Source organism: Triticum aestivum, chromosome 3B (assembly GCF_018294505.1).
Source record: "Triticum aestivum cultivar Chinese Spring chromosome 3B, IWGSC CS RefSeq v2.1, whole genome shotgun sequence".
Lineage (NCBI taxonomy): Eukaryota > Viridiplantae > Streptophyta > Magnoliopsida > Poales > Poaceae > Triticum > Triticum aestivum.
In genome coordinates this window covers 212,768,320-212,788,492 of record NC_057801.1, presented here as the reverse complement: position 1 = coordinate 212,788,492, position 20,173 = coordinate 212,768,320, and positions in this window count along the sequence as shown.

Here is a 20,173-nt window from a genome sequence, read left to right as displayed (position 1 = left end):
CCAAGAAAGAATGCTTACTAGTCCGAGGCGACGTAGCTCCTCTTCAGGCTCATCAGCGGGGGCTTCGCTGGTGCAGCTGGAGCCGCGCTCTTGGGAGCAGGAGAGCACGCGGTCAGCGCCGCGCGGTATGGCGATAGTGAAGGAGGTGTGCTGCCTGGGGGGATCATCGCCGACCTGCCCCTCCTCCCGGCCGCTCGCTTTCGGCTGCTTCGAGGAGGCCACCCCGGACCTCGTGGTGATCCAGGCAGGATGAGCTAGCTCCACGACCAGATGCGCGCCCTCGTCATCGTGGGAGAAGTTGCGGAGGAGGTCTCCCTGCCTCGGGGCAGAGGATTCCCCATCCTCCTCCTCAATGGCTTCAGAGAAATGGTCGTTAGAGGACTGATTCACCAAGGAGGCGGCCGGTGGAGGAGGCCCCGTCAACATGAGCCTGAGCTTGTTGAAGACAGGCATGGCAGCGGCTATCTTCTCCCCGTCCTCTCGACGCTGCAGCAGGAGGCAATCATTTGGAGGGCCACTCGGGTCTTTCCCCGTCAAGGAAAGCAGCCGGATCTTGTCAGGCAGGCTGTCCTGGCGCAGCCGGAACTTGTCGTCAACATCCCCAAGCTTCCACAAGGGGCAGGAGCGATCCTAGAGCGGCGCCAGGCGCTGCGTCAAGAACTCCTTGATGATCATGGTCCCCGTCAACTTCTCGGCCTTCAGGTCGGCCTCCATCTTCCTCATCGACGGCCTCAACTAGGGGTCGGTGATCTTCTCAGAATACCACCCCTTCTCAAAGGTCGGGAGCCCGGTCGGCAGCTCCAACTGGTCGTGGGAGCACTTGACGTCAATAAGGTCCCATTTGTTTCGGATGTCCTCCACCTTCTTCCCAGCGCGGGAAATCGCGTTGCTACCGCGGGCCGCGACGAAGCCAACACACCCTCCGGGCTGGTGGCTAATCAAGCGGAGATAGAAGAAGTGGTGGAGCATGGCTATGGAGGGCATCACTCCCATGAACGCCTTGCAGTACAAGGTGAAGATGGACAAGAGGAGGATAGAGTTGGGATGGATGTGGAGTGCATGGAGACCGTAATGGTGGAGAACGTCATAGAAGAAGCGGGAGAAGGGAGGAATCAACCCGGAGTAGACGCTGTGCAGGAAGAAGGGATAAAAGGTACCGTTCACGGGCTCCGCCTCGGCGGAGGCGACCCGGAGCATCGTCTTCCCCCATTCACTGTCATCACTCACTGTCAGGAGAAGCATAGTCTGGAGCTTCTCCTCGGCAACAGAGGGCGAGATCAGCGTCGGCTCGAACCAGGCGGGGTCCGCAGTCGGGGTTGGAGCTTTGGATTTCTCGGAGGCCATGGGCGAAAGCTTGAAGGGAAGGATCGGCCGATTGGAGGATTTCTTTAGCGTTGGGAGAAGGGGATCTGGAGCAAGACAAAAGGAAGGAAATGAAGGCTCAGCGGCAAGTGTCAGCCCTTTTGTCAGCCGAAAACGGTTGCTGAGGCAGCATGGGGAAGTGGAGACACCCATGTCCCATCAATCTCCATGCGTCATTCAAGGCCGTAGGCGGTTAGGGCCTGCAGCACTCCGCACTTGCCCTTTGGCTTCGCCTAGAAGCCAAGTCCGAGCGCGCCTTGAGCCCGGGGGCTACTATCGATGTTCTGGATACGGGGGACCTAGACTTGCCTGCCTGCGGCCCATTGCGTGGCTCCACCGACGGCCTGGTGTGGCCCAGCTTCAGCATCAACAACTCAAGACCCTCGCAAGGGGTCAAGCCTCGCGAGGCGGACGACGCCAAGACCTCCCAGGGGTCGGCCTCCTCAAGCTGGCTCCCGAGGGGCATAGACTTCTATGTAAGGTGCACCTCACATGTCTCAACTGACGTGAGCCATGACGACCAAGGCCAGGCAGGCGCCAGTGGGCGCAGAGTACCAGTTTCCTCTTTGGTGCAAAGGCAAGCAGCAGGCACGGAGTCCTGAGGAATCAACCAAAGGTTTCCATTCTGGTGCAACAAGACCAAGACCGCCAGGACGGCAAGACGGAGGTCATCGCTAAGCCCACCATAGCATCACGACTAGAGGCTTTTCGTAGGCGAAGACCACTTTAGTCATGATAGAATGTAATTCTTGTCCCCCTTCAAATCTGGCCATTGTGGGATCCCTTCCCGCCAACATTTGGGAAGAGGACCAAGGCCACTATAAATAGGACTTAGGCACCAGCATAGAAGGGGGAACGAGGGATCCAGATCAAATCTAGGGGAAGAGTAGAACATGGAGACCCATCGGATCCATTCTCACCCGACCACTTAACCAACTCACCTGAGCTCAAGAACACCTCACCTCCCGAGGCTTGTTCATCCACTGTACTAGTTCATCCTCAGCCCTTCGAGGCAATCCACTAAAATGCTGGAGTAGGGTATTACACTGCAAGGTGGCCCGAACTAGGATAAACTGTCATGTGTCTCTGTCCCTTTGAGCTTGACGCGCTAGGCTTTAAGGATCGCGAGTAGGCAGGCTGGGTAGGTTGAGATACCTGCATGCATCCCAGAGTTCAAACCTATCAAGGGTTTGCGGAACCCAAAATTCGACAATCACCAACGCACACTCCCTCTACCTTCGAGATTAGTGTTATTTGGTGTTTGCATTGAGCATGAATATGATTGGATCATGTTTATTACGATACGATTATTCATTGAAGTCAGAGAATAATTGTTGTTCTGTTTATATGAATAAAACCTTCAATGGTCATACACCCAATGTAAATGGTGTATTGTATCTCAATCGTAGTGATACACATATTCATAATATTGATGCCAAAAGATGCAAAGTTGATAATGATAGTGCAACATACTTGTAGCACTGCCGTTTAGGTCGTATTGGTGTAAAGCGCATGAAGAAACTCCATGCAAGATGGAATTTTGGAATCACTTGATTATGAATCATTTAATACTTCCGAACCATGCCTCATGGGCAAGATGACTAAAAATCCATTCTCCGGAACAACGGAGTGAGCTAATGACTTATTGGAAATAATACATACCGATGTATGTGGTCCGATGAGTGTTGAAGCATGCAGTAGGTATCGTCATTTTCTGACCTTCACAGATGATTTCAGCAGATATGAGTATATCTACTTAATGAAACACAAGTCTGAAACATTTGAAAAGTTCAAAGAATCTCATAGTGAAGTGGAGAATGATCGTAACAAGAAAATGAAGTTTCTACAATCTGATCATGGAGGCGAATATTTGAGTTAGGAGTTTGGCCTTCATTTAAAACAATGTGGAATTGTTTCACAACTCATGCCACCTGGAACACCACAGCGTAATGGTGTGTTCAAACGTCGTAACCACACTTTATTAGATATAGTGCGGTATATGATGTCTCTTACCGATTTACCACTATCGTTTTGGGGTTATGCATTAGAGACAGACGCATTCACATTAAATAGGGCACCCTCTAAATCCATTGAGACGACACTGTATGAACTGTTGTTTGGCAAGAAACCTAAGTTGTCATTTCTTAAAATTTGGGGTTGCGACACTTATGTCAAAAGGCTTCAGCCTGATAAGCTTGAACCCAAATCAGAGAAGTGAGTCTTCATAGGATACCCTAAGGAAACAATTGGGTACACCTTCCATCACAGATCCGAAGGCAAGATCCTTGCTGCTGAGAATGGGTCCTTTCTAGAGAAGGACTTTCTCTCGAAAGAAGTGAGTGGGAGGAAAGTAGAACTTGATGAGGTAAATGTACCTTATCTCGAATTGGAAAGTAGTACATCAGAGAAAATTGTTCCTGAAGCCTACACCAACTAGAGAGGAAGCTAATGATGATGATCTTGAAACTTCATATCAAGTTACTACTGAATTTTGTTGGTCGACCAGAGCAAGATCTGCACGAGAGTGGTACGATAATCCTTTACTAGAAGTCATGTTACTATACCAAGGCGAACCTACAAACTATGAAGAAGCTATGATGAGCCCAGATTTCGACAGATGGCTTAAGGCCATGAAATCTGAGATAGGATCCATGTATGAGAACAAAGTGTGGACTTTGGTGGATTTGCCCGATGATCGGCGACCCATAGAGAATAAATGGATCTTCAAGAAGAAGACTGATGCTGATAGTAATGCACTGTCTATAAAGCTCAACTTGTCCCAAAAGGTTTTCGACAAGTTCAAGGAGTTGACTACGATGAGACTTTCTCACCCTTAGCGATGCTTAAGTCTGTCCGAATCATGTCAGAAATTGCCGCATCTTATGATTATGAAATCTGGCAAATGGATGTCAAAATTGCATTCCTTAATGGATTTCTAAAAGAAGAGTTGTATATGATGCAACCAGAAGGTTTCGTCAATCCTAAAAGTGCTAAAAAAGTGTGCAAGCTCCATCGATCCATCTATGGACTGGCGCAAGCATCTCGGAGTTGGAATATATGCTTTGATGAGGTGATCAAAGCATATGGTTTTATACAGACTTTCAGAGAAGCCTGTATTTACAAGAAAATGAGTGGGAGCTCTGTAGAATTTCTGATATTATATGTGGATGACATATTGTTGATTGGAAATGATATATAATTTCTAGATAGCATAAAAGGATATTTGAATAAGAATTTTTCAATGAAAGACCTCGGTGAAGCTACTTACATATTGGGTGTCAAGATCTATAAGGATAGATCGAAACGCTTAATAGGACTTTCACAAAGCACATACCTTGGCAAAGTTTTGAAGATGTTCAAAATGAATTAGTCAAAGAAAGGGTTCTTGTCTATATTGCAAGGTGTGAAGTTGAATAAGACTCAAAGCCCGACCATGGAAGAAGACTCAAAGTTTTGAAGATGTTCAAAATGAATTAGTCAAAGAAATGGTTCTTGTCTGTATTACAAGGGTTCTTGTCTATAAAGTATGCCATGCTGTGTACCAAACCTGTTGTGTACCTTGTCATGAGTTTGGCAAGGGGGTACAATAGTGATCCAGGAGTAGATCACTGGATGGCTGTCAAAATTATCCTTAGTTACCTTAAAGAGGACTAAGGAAATGTTTCACGATTATGGAGGTGATAAAGAGTTCGTCGTAAAGAGTTGCGTCGATGCAAGCTTTAACACTGATCTAGATGATTCTAAGTCTCAATCTAGATACATATTGAACGTGGGAGTAATTAGGTAGAGTAGCTCCATGCAGAGCATTGTAGACATATAAATTTACAAAATACATACGAATCTGAATGTGGCTGACCCGTTGACTAAACTTCTCTCACAAGCAAAACATGATCACACCTTAGTACTCTTTGGGTGTTAATCACATGGCGATGTGAACTAGATTATTGACTCTAGTAAACCCTTTGGGTGTTGGTCACATGGAGATGTGAACTATGGGTGTTAATCACATGACGATGTGAACAATTGGTGTTAAATCACATGGCGATGTGAACTAGATTATTGACACTAGTGCAAGTGGGAGACTGAAGAAAATATGGCTTAGAGGAAATAATAAAGTTGTTATTTTATATTTCCTTATTTCATGATATATGTTTATTATTCATGCTAGAATTTTATTAACCGAAAACTTGATACATGTGCGAATACATAGACAAAACAATTTGTCCCTAGTAAGCCTCTACTAGACTAGCTCGTTAATCAAAGATAGTTAAGTTTCCTAACCATAAACATGTGTTGTCATTTGATGAATGGGATCACATCATTAGGAGAATGATGTGATGGACAAGACCCAACTGTTAGCTTAGCATTATGATCGTTCAGTTTTATTGCTATTGCTTTCTTCATGTCAAATACATATTCATTCGACTATGAGATTATGCAAGTCCCGGATACCATAGGAATGCCTTGTGTGCTATCAAACATCACAACATACCAGGGTGATTATAAAGATGCTCTACAGGTATCTCCGAAGGTGTTTGTTGGGTTGACATAGATTGAAATTAGGATTTGTCACTCCGAGTATCGGAGAGGTATCTCTGGGCCTTCTCGGTAATACACATAATAAGAAGCCTTGCAGGCAATGTGACTAATTAGTTAGTTGTAGGATGATGTTTTACGGAACAAGTAAAGAGACTTGCCAGTAACGAGATTGAATTAGGTATGAAGATATCGACAATCGAATCTCGGGCAAGTAACATACTGATGACAAAGGGAATAACGTATGTTGTCATAACGGTTCGACCGATAAAGATCTTCGTACAATATGTGGGAGCCAATATGAGCATCCAGGTTCCGCTATTGGTTATTGACCGGAGAGGTGTCTTGGTCATGTCTACATAGTTCTCGAACCCGTAGGGTCCACTTGCTTAATGTTCGATAACGATATTGTATTATATGAGTTATGTGATTTGGTGACTGAATGTTGTTCAGAGTCCCAAATGAAATTACGGACATGACGAGGAGTCTCGAAATGGTTAAGAGGTAAAGATCGATATATGGGACGATGGTATGCAGACACCAGAAGTGTTCCAGAGGGTACTGGGTACTTATCGGGTCACCGGAAAGGAGTTTCGGGCACCCCCGGCAAAGATATGGGCCTTATGGGCCAAGAGAGGGAACACACCAGCCCACAAGGGGCTGGTGCTTCCCTATACATGCCAGCCCTATGAGGAGGTGAAGGAAAGCAGGGAGGGCAAGGAAAGTGTGGAGTAGGACTCCCCCTTCCTTCCCTCTCCCCCTCTTTCCTTCCCTCTCCCCCTCTTTCCTTCCCCCTCGTTTATACAAGGTAAGGGGAGGGGGGCGCCACTTGGGAAACCCCAAGTAGGATTCAGATCCTACTTTGGGTGCCCCTTGGCTGCCTCTCCTCCCCTCCCACCAATATATATGTGGGGAGGGGGCGCCTAGAACACACAACATCAATTGTTAGCCGTGTGCGGCGCTCATCTCCACAGTTTATGCCTCCGGTCATATTCTCGTAGTGGTTAGGCGAAGCCCTGCGCGGGTCACTTCACCATCACCCTCACCATGCCGTCGTGCTGACGGAACTCATCTACTTCCTCGACACTCTGCTGGATCAAGAGTTCGAGGGATGTCATTGAGATGAATGTGTGTAGAACTCGGAGGTGTCATACGTTTAGTGCTTGATCGGTCGGAATGAGAAGAAGTTCGACTACATCAACCGCGTTGTCAAATGCTTCCGCTTTCGGTCTATGAGGGTACGCAGACACACTCTCCCCCTCTCGTTGCTATGCATCTCCTAGATATATTTTGCGTGAGAGTAGGATTTTTTTGAAATTTCATGCTACGTCCCCCAACACTCTGGGCGAACCTGCAAGCTTAAATAATCCACAAATTTCATCCACTCAAGTTCAGTTCCATCTCCTGCATAAGGATTAGCTAGCAGTTTTTCTATCATACCCGAAGGAATTTTATAACCAATATTTTCAGTAGGTGTTGTAGGCCAAGGGGCAACTAATTGTGGTTCCGGTCGAGGTAAAGATACCCCGAACAAACCCCTCAAAGGATTGTTCTCCATAGTAACAAGTAACAATAAATTTCAGCAAGTAGTAATAATTTTTCCTTGCAAATTTCCACTTACCAAGAGCGCTTCACTCCCCGGCAACGGCGCCAGAAAAGAGCCTTGATGACCCACAAGTATAGGGGATCAATAGTAGTCCTTTCGATAAGTAAGAGTGTCGAACTCAACGAGGAGCAGAAGGAAATGACAAGTGGTTTTCAGCAAGGTAATATCTTCAAGCACTGAAATTGTAGGTACCAAGTTGTTTGATAGCAAGATAATTTGTAACAAGCAAGTAACGGTAACAAAAGTGCAGTAAGGTAGCCCAATCCTTTTGAGGCAAAGGACAGGCCAAAATAATCTCTTGTGGTAAGCAAAGCATTCTTGAGGGTACACGGGAATTTCATCATGTCAGTTTCATCATGTTGACTTGGTTTGTGTTCGCTACTTTGATAATTTGATATGTGGGTGGACCGGTGCTTAGGTGATGTTCTTACTTGAACAAACCTCCTACTTATGATTAACCCCCTCGCAAGCATCCGCACCTACGAGAAAAGTATTAAGATAAAATCTGACCATAACATTAAACTTTTGGATCCAAATAAGTCCCTTACTTAGTAGCGCATAAACTAGGGTTTAACCTTCTGTCACTATAGCAACCCATCATCTAATAACTACTCCACAATGCATTCCCTTAGGCCCAAATATGGTGAAGTGCCATGTAGTCGAGGTTCACATGACACCATTAAGGGAATCACAACATACATATCATCAAAATATCAAACACATATGAAGTTCACATGATTACTTGCAACATGACTTCTCCTGCGACCTCAAGAACAAACGTAACTACTCACAAATAATAATCATGCTCAAGACCAGAGGGGTATTAAATAGCATAATGGATCTGAACATATAATCTTCCACCAAATAAACCATATAGTAATCAACTATAAGAGGTAATCAACACTACTAGTCACCCACAAGTACCAATGTGAGGTTCTGGTACAAAGATTGAACACAAGAGATGAACTAGGGCTTGAGAGGAGATGGTGTTGTTGAAGATGTTGATGGAGATGGCCCTCCCAAATATTGGAGAGTTATTGGTGATGACGATTACGAAGATTTCCCCCTCCAGGAGGGAAGTTCCCCCGACGGAATCGCTCCGCCGAAGGGCAATAGTGCTCCTGCCCAAGTTACGCCTCGAGATGGCGGCGCTGCGTCCTGAAAATCCTCTCCTTATTTTCTCTAGGTCAGTATTACTTATATACCAGAAGAGGGGAACCAGAGGTGTGCCGAGGAGGGCACAACCCACCAGGGCGCGCCTGGGCTCCTTGGCGCGCCCAGGTGGGTTGTGACCACCTGGTGGGCCCCCTTTGGTAGTTATTTGCTCCAATAATTCTTAATAATCCTTAAAAATCTCTGTGAAGTTTCAGCTTATTTGGACTTGTGCATAATAGGTAGCTCTGACGTGCTTTTTCAGGTCTAGAATTCTAGTTGCCGGTATTCTCCCTCTTTGTGTAAACCTTGTAAAATTTTGAGAGAAAAGGCATTAGAATTACTCCCAAAAGCCTTATAAATAACAATAGGAAAACATGATGCAAAATGGATGTATAAGGAGGTCAAAGAAAACGGGGAGGAGGAGGAGGAAGATGTGGACTGGGAACACCATGGCCCAGATCCAAATCTGGAGGATATGTTTGAAGGCCTGAATTCGCATGGACAGGAAGAGGAAGACCTAGACTTATCTGGTGAGGTGGATGAATTGATCAAGGAGGTGAGATGGTTGGATCTTTTTAGGGTTCATACGCTGAGGCCCTTTAGCCATGCGGCCTTGCTGAACTCTATGAGGAACATGTGGACGTGTGCTCAGGGCATAACACTACAAAAAAAAGACAAATCCGTGACATTTTGGGCCTAACGAATTTTTTTCTATCATGCTTATGACACTTCTATGACGATAATTGTGAAAAAACCCGGTATCATCATAGATGTGGTGTGCTCCTACTTCTATGACAAAAAAACCATGACAAAAAATGGCCTTTTCGTCCTGGGCAGGCCGGAGACGCACCTACATGACATTCTTTGGGCCGTCCATGATGGAGAAAATCGTGGTAGAAGCGAGGGCGAGGAAAATTTCGGGGAGTTCCAGGCTATGGTGGGTGGTCGGGGGCGAGCGATGCACGGCGTTTGTGCATTTCTGTCGTACACGTACGCGCGTGTGTGCGAGGCGTTGCGCTCTAACTGAACCTGAGCGAGGCATTGGCTCTAACTGAACCCGAGCGATTACACTAGCTACGTTACTAAACCCCGATCGATCCCTTGCTGTTAACTGAACCGAGTGATTCCTTCGCTACTACTACTAACTGAAGCCGATCGAAGCTGCCTCTTGATGAACAGTTCCTGGTGGGGGTTGGATGAACAGGATCCCGCGGTAGTAGAGGTCGTTGCCGCTGGATGAACAGGACCCCGATCGAGGAGGTGGGGGTGGATGAACAGTAGCCGGTGGAGGCACTCCATGCGTGGAGGGTTGGTTGAACAGGACCCCGTGGAGGGCTGGTTGAATAGTAGCTGGTGGAGGCTGGATGAACAGGACCCCGTGGAGGGCTGGATGAACAGTAGTCGGTGGAGGCTGGATAAACAAGACCCCGTGGATGAACAGTAGCTGGCAGAGGCTGGATGAAGTCGACAGTGGATGAACAGTAGTAGGTGGAGGCTGGAGGAAGTCGATGATGGATGAATAGTAGCCCCGTGGAGTCCCGTTTTGCGGTATGCCACACCCCTCCCGATGAACAGGACCCCCGTTTCGACCGTAGGAGGTTGAAGAGAAGCCTGTTTCCTCCGTTTTGCGGTATGCCACACCCCTCCCGATCAACAAGACCTCGTTTCAACTGTAGGAGGTCGAAGAGAAGTTTGTTTCCTCTGTTTTGCAGTACGCCACACCTCCAGGTGAACAGGATCCTGTTTCGATCGTAGGCGGTCGAACAGAAGGCCGTTTCCTCCGTTCTGCGGTACCCCAGGCCTCATTTCGGTTGTTACTTCCAAGCCGGTTGTCTCCCGATGAACGCGACACATTCCATTGCCTCCCGATGAACACAATGACGCATTTTCTCCGTTCCGACCCAGCCGTTTGGCTCCCGATAACAGGACGCCATTGCTGCCGTCCGTGGCCTCTCCATGTACACGAGCTCTGGCCGTACATAAGCGCGAGTACGCGTTCCAGACCTCGCCCGTATGTACGTACGTGCCCATATTTTTTGTCATCTGGTTGTACATGCGTGTACATGGTTTGGACAGGACTGCCTGAACTGCTACCGCTCCTTACTCGGCCACGGTTCATCATGGCAGATAGATCGATCGACCGGGTGGGTCCCAGCTGTCAGGGAGGATAAGGACGCACTTCCTTGCGTGCGAAGATATAGCTAGTGGGTCCGAGCTGTCAAGGGGAAGAATCATTTTTTTGCCCGTAATAAGGATGCACTTCCTTGCATGCAAAGCTGTAGTTAGTGGGTCCCAGCTGTCAGGGGGAGAAAACATTATTTTTAGGGTAAAAAGGATGCAGTTGCATGCATGCGTCCATGGGCGTGGTGCGTCCCCACTGTGAGCCTCTCCATGTACAATCATCTTCCAATGACTCTCGTTTGTTGACCACGTTGACCACACCGTGCAGAGCGCTCCAAGCCGATGGACAACAGCGAGGCCCCAGACTGGAATGCCCCGGAGATGGGGATGACACAACAGTGGAGTCACAAACGAAGAGGAGTGGGAAACTTGACTGGTTCGGGTGCGGGGTGGGCCTACACTCGGCAAAGAATAACAGGAGGTGTAGAGAAGTGGAGGGATGGCCTGGCCGTCGTTGGGGTAGCGTTTCGCTATGAGGCGCGCAAAATAGCGCCGCTGGACGCCGGAGGCTGGAGCAGGTGGTCCCGGCAATGTTGGGGGAAGAAGACGAGAGATTGAAGAAGAATGTCGGCCATTGGATGTGAATCCAATGCCTTGCTTAGGCTTGGACCTTTGTATTTTTATTTTTTGCAAAAGTGCTTAGGCTTCGACCTGCTGTCCCACATGTCAGCCAGTCCATTTGTTTTTTAGTCCATTTGGTGGGCTGGGTGAAACAATGATGTAGCGCCTATGCAGCCATTTATATATTATAGTAGATTAAAGCCCTTTTGCATTTTTATCGAAATATGCGGACTTGCTGGGCTGGGTGAAAATATCATGTTGGGCTGGACGGAGAAATGTTATATATAAACACATGATTGCACGTCTATTACTGCATTGGTCAGTAAAATCTTTGCAAGCTTATGTACGCAATCACCAGGAGTTAACTTGCCAAGTTATATATAAACAATATTATTATTATTTTGTAAGAACTTTCGATTTACGAAATAAAATATCATTTTAATTTGATGAGTTAACAGGACGTGGGGTATTATTAATTTTTAGGCTAGACGTGGGACAGTTGAGTTGGTTCTAGGGAAAAGTACCAGGAGAAAACTCATATTACATTGAAAAAGAAAGTGGGAGAAAATTCAGATTTAGGATTAATGAAAATGAAAAATAAAGGAAGTGGAAGGTCTATAAAATGGTTGGACGAATGATAGGTTTACCGTAACCTTATGTTGTTTGTTTTATATATATGTGATACGTCTCTATAATTTTTGATTGTTCCATTTTGTTATATTATCATTCTTGGATGTTCTACAATCATTTTATAGTCATTTTATATCATTTTTTGGTACTAACCTACTGACATAGTGACCAGTGCCAGTTGTTGTTTTCTGCATGTTTTTTACATTGCAGGAAATCAATATCAAACGGAGTCCAAACGCATGGAAACTCCTGGAGGATTCTTTTTCGCCCAGAAGACATCTAGTGGGCCAAGGAAGCACCTGGGGGTGATACGTCTCCAATGTATCTATAATTTTTTATTATTCCATGCTGTTTTATTATCAATCTTGGATGTTTTATAATCATTTTATAGTCATTTTATATCATTTTTTGGTACTAACCTATTGACATAGTGCCAAGTGCCAGTTGTTGTTTTCTGCATGTTTTTTACATCGCAGGAAATCAATATCAGACGGAGTCCAAATGCCACGAAGCTTTACGATGATTTTTATGGGCCAAAAGGAAGAAGTTGGGCCCTAGTTGCACCTGGAGGGGAGTCCCGAGGAGGGGACAACCCACTAGGGCGCGCCAGGAGGCCCAGGCGCTCCCTGGTGGGTTGTGCCCACCTCAGGTGTCCCCCGGACCGCCTCTTTGCTCTATAAATACCTCAATATTCCAGAAACCCTAGGGGAGTCGACAAAATATTCATCTAGCCGCCGCAGAGTCCAGAACCACCAGATCCAATCTAGACACCATCAAGGAGGGCTTCACCACTTCCATTGGTGCCTCTCCGATGATGCGTGAGTAGTTATTTGTAGACCTTCGGGTCCATAGTTAGTAGCTAGATGGCTTTCTCTCTTTTGCTGAATTCTCAATACAATAGTCTCTTGGAGATCCATATGACGTAACTCTTTTTGCGGTGTGTTTGTTGGGATCTAATAAACTTCAAGTTTATGATCAGTTATATCTTTTTATATCCATGAAAGTTATTTGAGTTTCTTTGATCTCTTATATGCATGATCTCTTATAGCCTCATATTTCTTCTCCGATATTTGGGTTTTGTTTGGCCAACTTGATCTATTTATCTTGCAGTGGGAAGAGGTGCCCGGTCGTGGGTTCGATCGTACGGTGCTTGATCCCAGTGACAGAAAGGGAACGGACACGTATGTATCATTGCTACTAAGGATAAAAATATGAGATCTATATCTGCCGCAATAAATAAACGGATCTTGTCTACATCATGTCATCGTTCTTATTGCATTACTCCGTTTTTCCATGAACTTAATACAATAGATGCATGCTGGATAGCGGTCGATATGTGGAGTAATAGTAGTAGATGCAGGCAGGAGTCAGTCTACTAATCTTGGACGTGATGCCTATGTAATGATCATTGCCTGGATATCATCATAATTATTTGAAGTTCTATCAATTGCCCAACAGTAATTTGTTTACCCACCGTTTGCTATCTTTCTCGAGAGAAGCCACTAGTGAAACCTACGGCCCTCGGGTCTTCTTTCTCATATATTTACCTTTCGATCTACTTTTTCCTTGCGTTTATTTTCAGATCTATTAAACCAAAAATACAAAAATACCTTGCTGAAATTTATTCTTATTTATTTTATTTAGCATTCGATCTATCAATCTACTACAAATTTACCTCACGTCCTTTGCCTATCTTGAGGCATCGTACCCCGAAAGGGATTGACAACTCCTTTAACACGCTGGGTTGCGAGGTGTTGTTATTTGTGTGCAGGGGCTGTTTACGTTGTCTTGCTTGGTTCTCCTACTGGTTTGATAACCTTGGTTTCATATTTGAGGGAAATACCTACCGCTGTTGTGCTGCATCATCCCTTCCTCTTTGGGGAAATACCGACATAGGTTCAAGCGACATCAAAAGGAATTTCTGGCGCCGTTGCCGGGGAGGATCACGTCGAGATAGTCTCCCGGCCACATGCCAATTTCTGGCGCCGTTGCCGGGGAGGATCTTCAACATAACCAGGTTCCTAATCACAAGTCTCATCTCCTTGCAATTTACATTATTCGCCATTTGCCTCTCGTTTTCCTCTCCCCACTTCACAAAAATTTGCCGTTTTATCTGCCTCACTTTTTTTGTTCGCCGTTTTCTTGTCAGATCTATCCTTTGCTTGCAATCATGAGTGATTTTGGTATGGAACCAATAGATGATGGCCTTACTCCTAAATTTGGATGTACGGGCAATCTGGATGCTAAAACATTTATCTTGGGGCAAGGGAATGTTATGGGAAAACAACATATTCAAGAATTTTTCAATTGTGTTGGGAATCTAAGTCTTGATGACGCTCCTATACCTAAAACTACTAGATCTTATGGGGATGCTATTTCAGCACTAGTTCTGAAACTTGAAAGTAAATTTATTCGTACCCATCCTACTTTGCAAAGATTGTTTTTGAGCTCCCCGACATAAAGAATCCTAGGGCCAAAAAGTTGGCCACTCTCGTTCTTATAAATGAATTTGACTACATAATATGGGAAGCTAGGGAAATCTTTGATTTTTTATGGTATGAATCGTGAAAAACCCGTGATAGATGAAATTCTATACAATAGTGATTATGCACTAAGGCATTTGCTTGGGGATAATAAGATCTTTGATGAGAATCTTAAAAAGGAAGTCCCCATTCTAGATATAATCCAACAAGTTTTTAATAATGTTAATCAACACTACTCTTGGATTGTTGCGGGTAATCAAAGGGGTTATGATGAAAAGCAACTAAGGAATGCTAAAGTTTCCATGGATAATATGTTTTATGTTGTGTTTACGAAACCCCATGATAAAAATACCTCTAAGAAAGTTAAGAAGAAAAAGGATGACAAAACTTAGATCCTTGCTTCATGCCTAGCTAAGGGCGTAAAACTATAGCGCTTGTTGGGAGGCAACCCAATGAATAAAATTTATTTTTGCCTTTTGCTTTCTGTTCTTGTGTGTTAACACAATTATTATACTGGTATGATTGTGTTTTTTGTGTTTTAATTAGTGTTTGTGCCAAGTAAAGCCTTTAGGATCTTCTGGGGTGATGGTTGTTTGATCTTGCTAGAAAAGACTGAAACTTTGCGCTCACAAAAATAATTATCATAAACCACAGAAAAGAGATTTTGCCCTTATTATTTTTGCAGAACATTAATATACAAATTACTCTGGTCTTCCTAATTTGGTAGAATTTTTGGAGTTCCATAAGTATTTGAAAGTTCCAGATTACTACAGACTGTTCTGTTTTGACAGATTCTGTTTTCTTTGTGTTGTGTGCTTATTTTGATGGCTCTATGGTTTTCTTTGATGAGTTTTTGCCATTTAAAAGTTGGAATATAGTAGATATAATACAAAAACAAAATAAGAATTGGTTTTACACAGCACTTATAGTAGTGGTTTGCTTTCTTTTACTAACAGATCTCACAAGGGTTTTGTTGAGTTTTGTGTGATTGAAGTTTTCAAGTTTTGGGTTATCTTACGATGGATGAAGGAAGGATAGGAGAGCCTAAGCTTGGGGATGCCCCGACATCCCAAGCTATTATCCAAGAATGAGCAACCAACTAATCTTGGGGATTCCCCCGAGTGGCATCCCCTCTTTCTTCTCACGACAATCGGTATTTTACTCGAGGCTATATTTTTATTCGTCACATGATATGTGTTTTGCTTGGAGAGTCTTGTATGATATGTGTCTTTGCTTTTTTTATTTTGTATTTTAAGTCATCAATCCTTGCTGGAAATACCTATTTGAGAGAGCCAAAATTATGTCATGACTTGTTAGAATTGCTCTCTATGCTTCACTTAATTTTTTATGAGCAATGGACTTGCTCTAGTGCTTCACTTATATCTTTTTGAGCATGGTGTGCTTAGTATTTATGAAGAAATGATCTTTTGCTTCACTTATATTTTTTTGAGAGTTAGTAAAATATTGAAGAAATTCTCTCTTGCTTTACTTAAATTATTTTGAGAGAAATAAAATATGTTATGCTCATGATCTTCACTTATATTTGTTTGAGCCTATGAAAAGAAACACCTGAAAATTAGTCCCAAAGTGATAGATATCCAAGAAGATAAAGAAATAAAAAAATATGTCATGAAGATCATTGGACAAAATAAACTTGATTCTCAGTAAAAGTTTTGAGATATGATGATGTGATATGTGAGTTATGTTGATGAGTAATTGTGCTCTAGTAAGAATATTGGTGTTAAGGTTTGTGATTCCCTATGCATGCACGAAAGTCAATAATCATGCAATGAAAATTATATCCTGCTTGTGGTGCATTATTCAGGGTTAATTATGCTTAAAGATTGCTTATGAGATTATTCGTTTCTTGGTTGGTCGCTTCTCAATCTTTTTGCTAGCCTTCATTTTGCACCAAGTATGACCTCTACTTGTGCATCCAAAATCCTTTAAACCAGTTTTGCCACATGAGTCCACTATATCTACCTATATGCGGTATTCTTTTTACCATTTTAAGCAAATTTTCATGTGCCATCTCTAATTTTCAAAATAAACTTCTCTTTTGTGTGTTTGTTTCGTTCGCGGAACGGTAACGGGTGGCTAATATTTTCCATGCTCGATGTGTTATTATCACAATGAGTGTTTATTCACATGTTATTGCACGAGAGTAAGGCAAAGGTTTTAGGGATGCCCAGTCCCAAAATGCAAAAATGAATTTATTTTATGTTGTCAAATAATAAATTCCTTGGGAAGTGTTGGTATGGAGGGCAACTGTGATACGACTAGCCATGGAAAGTGAAAGTATGGTGGAAAAAGGAATAAACTTTATTTTCTATTTGGGAACCTCCTATGATATATCTAACATGGAAAGTGTTGGGAACTCTGAGTCGTTTTCATTGGTGGGATGGATACACCTTCCAAAATGTTTTTTCGCTTTGAGCTCTGGCACCTCTACAAATCCCTACTTTCCTCTGCAAAGGGCCTTTCTTTTACTTTATGCAATTTTTATTTTTGAAATTGAGTCTCCATCCTCTCTATAAAAGCACCAACTCGGAGGCAATATGATCGTACTTAAGTATTGGGTGTAGCTAATATTCGAGTGTGTTTCATGAATGGATCAATGTTTGAGCATGATGGGCTAGGGATAACTTGTTTTAGCATTAATATTTTGAAAGACATGGTTGCTTGTTGATATGCTTGAGTATCTAAATTATTATGTCAAACTAGACTATTGCTTTGAATCACATAAAAGTCCAAATGTCCATGCTATAAAGAAAAGAATACGATATGACATGATAAGCAGCACTCCACATCAAAAATTCTGTTTTTATCACTTACCTACTCGAGGACGAGCAGGAGTTAAGCTTGGGGATGCTGATACGTCTCCAACGTATCTATAATTTTTTATTATTATTCTATGATGTTCTATTGTCAATCTTGGATGTTTTATAATCATTTTATTGTCATTTCATATCAGTTTTGGTACTAACCTATTGACATAGTGCCAAGTGCCAGTTGTTGTTTTCTGCATGTTTTTTACATCGTAGGAAATCAATATCAGATGAAGTCCAAATGCCACGAAGCTTTACAATGATTTTTTATGGGCCAAAAGGAATAAATTAGGCCCTGGTTGCACCTGGGGGGAGTCCCGAGGAGGGGACAACCCACCAGGGCGCGCCAGGAGGCCCACGCGCACCCTGGTGGGTTGTGCCCACCTCGGGTGCCCCCCGGATAGCCTCTTTGCTCTATAAATACCCCAATATTCCAAAAACCCTAGGGGAGTCGATAAAATATTCATCCAGCCGCCGTAGAGTCCGGAACCACCAGATCCAATCTAGACACCATCATAGAGGGGTTCACCACTTCCATTGGTGCCTCTCTGATGATGCATGAGTAGTTCTTTGTAGACCTTCGGGTCCATAGTTAGTAGCTAGATGGCTTTCTCTCTCTCGCTGAATTCTCAATACAATGGTCTCTTGGAGATCCATATGATGTAACTCTTTTTGCGGTGTGTTTGTTGGGATCCGATGAACTTCGAGTTTATGATCAGTTATATCTTTTTATATCCATGAAAGTTATTTGAGTTTCTTTGATCTCTTATATGCATGATCTCTTATAGCCTCGTATTTCTTCTTCGATATTTGGGTTTTGTTTTGGCCAACTTAATCTATTTATCTTGCAATGGGAAGAGGCGCCCGGTAGTCGGTTCGATCTTACAGTGCTTGACCCCAGTGACAGAATGGGAACCGACACATATGTATCGTTGCTACTAAGGATAAAAAGATGAGATCAATATCTGCCACAATAGATAAACGGATCTTTTCTACATCATGTCATCGTTCTTATTGCATTACTCCCTTTTTCCATGAACTTAATACACTAGATGCATGCTGGATAGCGGTCGATGTGTGGAGTAATAGTAGTAAATGCAGGCAGGAGTCGGTCTACTTATATTGGACGTGATGCCTATGTAATGATCATTGCCTTGATATCGTCATAATTATTTGAATTTCTATCAATTGTCCAACAGTAATTTGTTTACCCGCCATTTGCTATCTTTCTCGAGAGAAGCCACTAGTGAAACCTGATGTCTACTACACAACCTTCTTCTTGTAGACATTGTTGGGCCTCCAAGTGCAGAGGTTTGTAGGACAGTAGCAAATTTCCCTCAAGTGGATGACCTAAGGTTTATCAATCCATGGGAGGCGTAGGATGAAGATGGCCTCTCTCAAACAACCCTGCAACCAAATAACAAAGAGTCTCTTGTGTCCCCAACACACCCAATACAATGGTAAATTGTATAGGTGCACTAGTTCGGCGAAGAGATAGTGATACAAGTGCAATATGGATGGTAGATATAGGTTTTGTAATCTGAAATTGTAAAGCAGCAAGGTAACTAATGATAAAAGTGAGCGTAAACGGTATTGCAATGCTAGGAAACAAGGCATAGGGTTCATACTTTCACTAGTGTAAGTTCTCTCAACAATAATAACATAATTGTATCATATAACTATCCCTCAACATGCAACAAAGAGTCACTCCAAAGCCACTAATAGCAGAGAACAAACGAAGAGATTATTCACCTCAAAGTTATCCTTTCTGCTCGATCTATTCAAGAGTCCGTAGTAAAATAACATGAAGCTATTCTTTCCGTTCAATCTATCATAGAGTTCATACTAGAATAACACCTTAAGACACAAATCAACCAAAACCCCTAATGTCACCTAGATACTTCATTGTCACCTCAAGTATCCGTGGGCATGATTATACGATATGCATCAAACAATCTCAGATTCATCTATTCAACCAACACAAAGTACTTCAAAGAGTGCCCCAAAGTTTCTACCAGAGAGTCAACACACGAAAATGTGTGCCAACCCCTATGCATAGGTTCATGGGAAGAACCCGCAAGTTGATCACCAAAACATACATCAAGTGGATCACGTGATATCCCATTGTCACCATAGATAAGCACGATGGGACATACATCAAGTGTTCTCAAATCCTTGAAGACTCAATCCGATAAGATAACTTCAAAGGGAAAACTCAATCCATTACAAGAGGGTAGAGGGGGAGAAACATCATAAGATCCAACTATAATAGCAAAGCTCCCGATACATCAAGATTGTGACATAGAGAGAACTCGAGAGAGAGAGAGATCAAACACATAGCTACTGGTACGTACCCTCAGCCCCGAGGGTGAACTACTCCCTCCTCGTCATGGAGAGTGCCGGGATGATCAAGATGGCCACCGGTGATGGGTTCCCCCTCCGGCAGGGTGCCGGAACGGGCTCCCGAGAGGTTTTTGGTGGCTACAAAGGCTTGCGGCGGCGGAACTCCCGATCTATTGTTCGCTTCGATGTTTTTAGGGTATATGGGAATATATAGGCAAAAGAATTCGATCGGGGGAGCCACGAGGGGCCCACGAGACAGGGGGGCGCACCCCCACCCTCGTGGCCACCTCGAAGCTTCCTTGCCTTCAACTCCAAGTCTCCTGGATCACGTTCGTTCCAAAAATCACGCTCCCGAAGGTTTCATTCTGTTTGGACTCCGTTTGATATTCCTTTTCTTCAAAACACTAAAATAGGCAAGAAAACAGCAATATGGGCTGGGCCTCCGGTTAATAGGTTAGTCCCAAAAATAATATAAAAGTGTATAATAA